The 6,019-nt window shown below is 39.5% G+C and overlaps 1 pseudogene; it reads left to right on the top strand.

Moving 5' to 3' along the window:
• The first annotated feature begins 1,265 nt into the window (after nucleotides 1-1,265).
• LOC116763553 lies at nucleotides 1,266-4,303 on the top strand (annotated as a pseudogene).
• The last annotated feature ends 1,716 nt before the right edge of the window (nucleotides 4,304-6,019 follow it).

Genomic DNA, 6,019 nt, shown 5'->3' with positions numbered 1-6,019 from the left:
ATTTTTCAAACAAATTTGAGGGCAAAATAAGTTATTTTTGGTGTACCTAATTCATACATTCAACAACAAACCTTCATTAGTTATCAAGTATTATACTTGATCATGAGACCATGACCTGAGCTTCAAGAAGGGCAAAAGGACGGAAAGAGAAGTGTAACAGCGCGACTGAGAGCCCAGGTTCACATCCTACGTGAGCACTGATCAGCTGAAAGATTACTGTCAGTCATTTCATCTTTCCGGACCTCAGATTGCTCATCTCTAACGTGATGGAGTTGGACCGAGATGAGTTCAGAAGTCACACGTATAATTCAGATTCAGTGATTCTCAAAGGCAGACTGATAGGAAAGAGACAATCCTATCAAGTACGTGTCACCAAGCCATGTTAAGATGCTGGAAAATGCTACAACCCAGGCAAAGGGCAGGACTGTTTGGTGCTTAATCAGCCAGAAAACTGTGACATTCCTTTTCTCCATTATGATTCCTCAAAGAAAAGCAAACACCAAACTTGGAGCATCACCAACCTCATTACATTATTGTTATACTAGCATTTGTTAGAGTACCAGGTGCTGATAGAACTTCTATGGAGAAACTAACAAATTACTTAACGATTGATGTGTTCAACCACCCACATCTGGAAAGCAGATCATTTATACATTTGCACAAACAAAAGATGAACTGTGCTACTGTGGAAGGTTTTTTTTAGAAAAATTTTCTTATAGGAAAGATTTTTTCACATAGGGTGAGCTATGTTTGACAGATTACACATATGAATCACTGGCTGAGGACTCAATTGAATAGTATGGTGATTTCTTTGTTAGGTTCATTTTTTTCTGTTTATCAAGTCCATTGTTGGGAAATTTGAAAAGACTGGTTGTTTTAAGACATTCTGACATGCTGTAATTACCATAAGGAAATGTGGATATGAGATCTAGAAAAACGGGAGACACTAATTTACTTAAAATCATCAGAAAGGTAATTCAGGGCCCTCGGGCCCTCCCCCAGCTCTGGTAACCGCAGGCTGCCCTGAGGGGGCGGCTGGGCTGCAGGCGGTTTGGCAGATTGGTGAGGGAATGAGGAGAAAAGCGAACGGCCGTCTCCTCCCTGCCCCATAGCGTGCTCGCTTTCCTGATGGGGCTTTCGAGAATCTCGAGCCATCTTGCAAGCCGTATTTGAACTGGCCAAAGACAACTTCAGACCTGTATAATGTAACAAACAGCGAAGGTCAGAAAACATTAGGCAGTAGAAGTGTGAGCATATTAAGCAAGATGAACGTCTCAGGAAGCAGTTGTGGAAGCCCTAGTTCTGCAGATGTATCTAATGACTTTAAGGATCTTTGGACAACACTAAAGGAGTATCACGATAAAGAAGTACAAGGTCTACAAGTAAAAGTAACCAAACTGAAAAAGGAATGGATTTGAGATGCACTAAGACTAGAAGAATTCTTCACCAAAAATCAACAGCTGAGAGAGCCACGGAAAGTCCTTCATGAAACCATTAAAATTGTAGAAGACCGATTAAGAGCAGGTTTACATGATCACTGTGTGGTAACTGAAGAACATATGCGGAAGAAACAGCAAGAGTTTGAAAATATTCAGCAGCAGAATCTTAAGCTTATCACAGAGCTTATGAATGAAAAGAATGCAGGAAGAAAGTAAAAAGCTTTCTGAACAGCTGCAGCAGAAAATTGAGAATGATCAACCACAACAAGCAACCGATCTTGAATCTGAGGAAGATGTTATTCCAGATTCACCAGCAACAACCGTTTCATTTTCTGGCACTAACCGGCTGTGAAGGAAGGAGAACCTCCACATCCGACACGTAGAACCAACACATACTAAACTGAAGCACTCTGGGTGTGCACGTGAATGGAGAAAAGTACCAAAGTCTTCACCTCATCCACAACATAAACATAATGACCGTAAAATTCTAGTGGCTGACACTTGCGATCAGAGTCAAGCTCCAGTGGCTAATACACATGGAAAAAGCAATTATCCTCCTGATAATTTAGCTACAGTTGTTGCTGAAACACTTGGACTTAGTGTTCAAGATGAATCTGAATTTCGAGGTCCTAGGAGCCCACTTGGTGATGAGCTCTACCACTGTGTGGAAGGAGATCACAGAAAACCTTTTGAGGAATCTAGAAGAAATTGTGAAGATAGTTTAAGATTTTCAGATTCTAATTCAAAGACTCCTCCTCAAGAAGAATTGACTACTTGGGTATCATCTCCTGTATTTGGAGCTACCTCTAATGTGAAAAATAGTTTAGGTTTGAATACAAGTTTGTCCCCTTCTCTTTTAGAGACTGGTAAGAAAAACCATCTGAAAACAATGTCTTTCAGCAACACTTCTAATTCTAGATCGGAGAAACCTATATGAAAATCTGAAGATGGTGCCCTTTTCACACATCATAATCTTGGGGCTGAAGTGAACAAGATCACTAACGAGTCATCTTCTAATAAGCAGATGCTTATAAATAAAAATACAAGTGAACCCCTAAGTGAACAGGATAGTATTGGTCACATTAAAGATACTGTTACTGGGCTCCCCTGGTGGTGAGTGGTTGAGAGTCCGCCTGCCGATGCAGGGGACGAGGGTTCGTGCCCCGGTCCGGGAAGATCCCACATGCCACGGAGTGGCTGAGCCCGTGAGCCATGGCCGCTGAGCCTGCGCGTCCGGAGCCTGTGCTCCACAACAGGAGAGACCACAACAGTGAGAGGCCTGCGTACCGCAAAAAAAAAAAAAAAAAAAAAAAGATACTGTTACTGATAAAGGTAAACATGTGGTACCCCTGAAATCACTGGGAGGCCGAACCAAATGGAAGAAAATCAAGGAAGAAAGTGAAGATGAAGTAAGCTGCCCCCAAGCCTCCTTTGCTAAAGAAAATGCTTTTCCTTTTCCACTGGATAGTCATTCTTACATGAATGGAGACTATGTGATGGATAAACCTCTGGATCCGTCTGATCGATTTTCAGCTATTAAGCGACAAGAGAAAAGCCAAGGAAGTGACAACTCTAAAACTGGATTTAGGCAAGTGACCCTTTATGAGGTTTTGAAGCCTGTTGCAAAGGGCTCTTCCTCAAGCCGTAAGGCCTTGAGTGGGAGCTGTGGATTAACCAAAGATTCCCCAGAAGAGACCAGCAGTTTACAGGAGTCCCTCCTCCCGTCCTTGAGTAAATCTCCGGATAATAAAGCACTGTTACAAATAAAGGAAGAAGATTCTATCTTTAAAATTCCTCTACGTCCACGTGAAAGTTTGGAGACAGAGAATCTTTTTGATGACATGAACGGTGCTGGTTTTCGTGAGCCTATAAAAATAAAAACCAGGTCAGTCCATGGAGCATCAGTTCTTCAGTTAAATCCATGTAGAATTGTTAAAACAAAATCTCTACAGAACAACCAAGATGTATCCTTTGAAAACATCCAGTGGAGTATAGATCCAGGAGCAAATCTTTCTCAGTATAAAATGGATATTACTGTAGTAGATACAAAGGGTGGCAGTCAGTCAAGATTAGCAGGAGGAAAGACAGTGGGCATGGACTGTAGGTTGGTTAGTGAAACTATGCTTTTAAAAATGAAGACCCAAGAGCAGAAGGGAGAAAAAAGTCCAAATGGAGAAAGAAAAATGAAAGATAGCTTGGAAGATATGTTTGATAGGACTACACATGAAGAATATGAATCCTGTTTGGTGGATAGCTTCCCCTAAGTAGCAGATGAAGAGAAGGAGTTGTCAACTGCTACAAAAAAACCAAACTCTCCTGGTGGTAAACAAGATAAAGTCAAACAGAAAGCGTTTGTGAAGCCATATTTTAAAGATGATGAAAGAGAGACTAGCTTACAAACTTTTCCTCATATTGAGGTGGTTTGGAAAAAAGAAGAAAGAAAAAAATTGCTTGGACACACATGTAAGGAATGTGAAATTTATTACGCAGATTTTCCAGCAGAAGAGAAAAGAAGTTGGCTTCCTGCTCAAGACACCGATTTCGCTACATTCCACCCAACACACCAGAGAATTTCTGGGAAGTTGGTTTTCCTTCCACTCAGACTTGTATGGGAAGAGGTTACATTAAAGATCTTGATCCTTCTCCTCGTCCAAAAAGACGGCAGTCTTGCAATGCAATACTTTTTCCAAAAGGCAAAGAGCAGAAGACATAAATGTTGAAGCAAAAACAGGAGAAATGACAATATTCTTTTTATTTATAGTTAAAGTTGGTATTAAACATTGATTTTTTTGATCTTCTGAAAACTGATTTATAACTCATTTTTCTATTGAAAATATTTTTAAATGGCATTTACCCATCACACAGATGACTAAAAATGGATGTTTATGTCATATTTTCTTGCTTTTGCACCTTTAAAATAATAAGGTGCTTGCATTTTGTACTCCAAGTTAAGAGTTGTTTATTTCTTTATTTGGTAATATCTAATTACAATTTTGAAAATATAAAAAAAGAAAAAGAAAGGTAATTCAAATACTGTTATTTCCATATGAAGGGAGTCTCAATACCCTTGGTCAAGTCCAAGCTACTTTCCTGGGAACCAAGGCTCTGCCAGTCTAGTCTTTACTTAACACTGTATATAAAGCGTATACATTATACATCTTACCCAATATTATACACCTGACACTATGAGTTTGTTATACTGTTAGCATTTCCTGGACAAACCTTGTTCTCTTCTCTTTCATATTTGTGACTTTCCAGAATACCCTTATCCTCATCTTCACCTCATGTAAGGGAGTTATAATTATACCATCTCTGTGCAACTTTCCCCTAGGAGGCAGTATAGTGCAGGTTTAAGAGGACATTTAAAGTCAGAAAAATCTGAGTATGTGAGCTTTCCAGTTGTAGGAGTTTGTTACTTAATCTCACTAGGCCTCAGGTTCTTCATTTAAAAAAAAAAATTGATGTAGCAGTAGTATTTAAGGCATAAAATTATTAAGGTTAAATGGAGTAATGTGCATATAATGTTTAGCACAGAGCCTGGCCCAGAACAAAAAAATTCTTCTTCCCCGCTCTTTCTTCACAATTCCTCCCCTACTGCTACTTTTACTACTGTTTGTGATTCCATAATGTTTTGTTTGCCCTCTTAGGGCACTTACCACTTTCTGCCTCTCTTCCAGCATTCTGGGCATTCGACCCCCATCATTAGATTGTAAATTTCTTGAGAACACAAACAGTATGTTTTCCATCTTTGTCTATAGAATAATAACAACAAAAAACAGTGGTTTATACGACACAGGTGCTTAATAAGTATTTGTTTAAAGGGGTTGAATTACTGAACTTTAAAATTTTTATTTATTTTTATTATTTTTTTGCGGTACGCGGGCCTCTCACTGTTGTGGCCTCTCCCGTTGCGGAGCACAGGCTCCGGACGCACAGGCTCAGCGGCCATAGCTCACGGGCTCAGCCGCTCTGCGGCATGTGGGATCTTCCCGGACCGGGGCACGAACTTGTGTCCCCTGTATCGGAAGGCGGACTCTCAACCACTGCGCCACCAGGGAAGCCCTTGAATTTTTTTTAATATGAACACTTTATCTTCTCTTTTGGTATGAACGTTAAATTTAGTAAATCTATTATGTTAACACTGAATATTCTAATGAGAATATTCAAGTTACAGTAAATTGACATAAAAGAAAATTAGTTTTTGAAATTATTTAAACGTTTCTATACATCCTTGATATTGTATGTCTTAGTTCAGGTTACAACAAATTACAACTTTGTTGACTCTGTGGCCCCATAAATGGATTCATCTTATGTCTTAAGAGCTATCTTTAAATTTCCTCTGAGACATCCATCCTTTCATCCATTCACCATACATTCTGTCAAAATACAGAAAAAATATTGACTGTTGGGAAAGGCCTGTCTGCCCATCATTTGCTGACTCCTATGATTCATTTTAAGAGAGTCTGTTCAACTGGATTGATCTTGTGAAGCATCCTGTGTAATCTGTGCTGTGAAAATAAAACTCGTGTTTCTGAACTGACTCTCAGTTAAAAATGGCAGTCAACAAGAAGCCCACACAA

This window comes from Phocoena sinus, chromosome 12, assembly GCF_008692025.1.
Source record: "Phocoena sinus isolate mPhoSin1 chromosome 12, mPhoSin1.pri, whole genome shotgun sequence".
Lineage (NCBI taxonomy): Eukaryota > Metazoa > Chordata > Mammalia > Artiodactyla > Phocoenidae > Phocoena > Phocoena sinus.
Note: the sequence above shows the minus strand (reverse complement) of the source record. Positions and strands in the feature narration are given on the sequence as shown.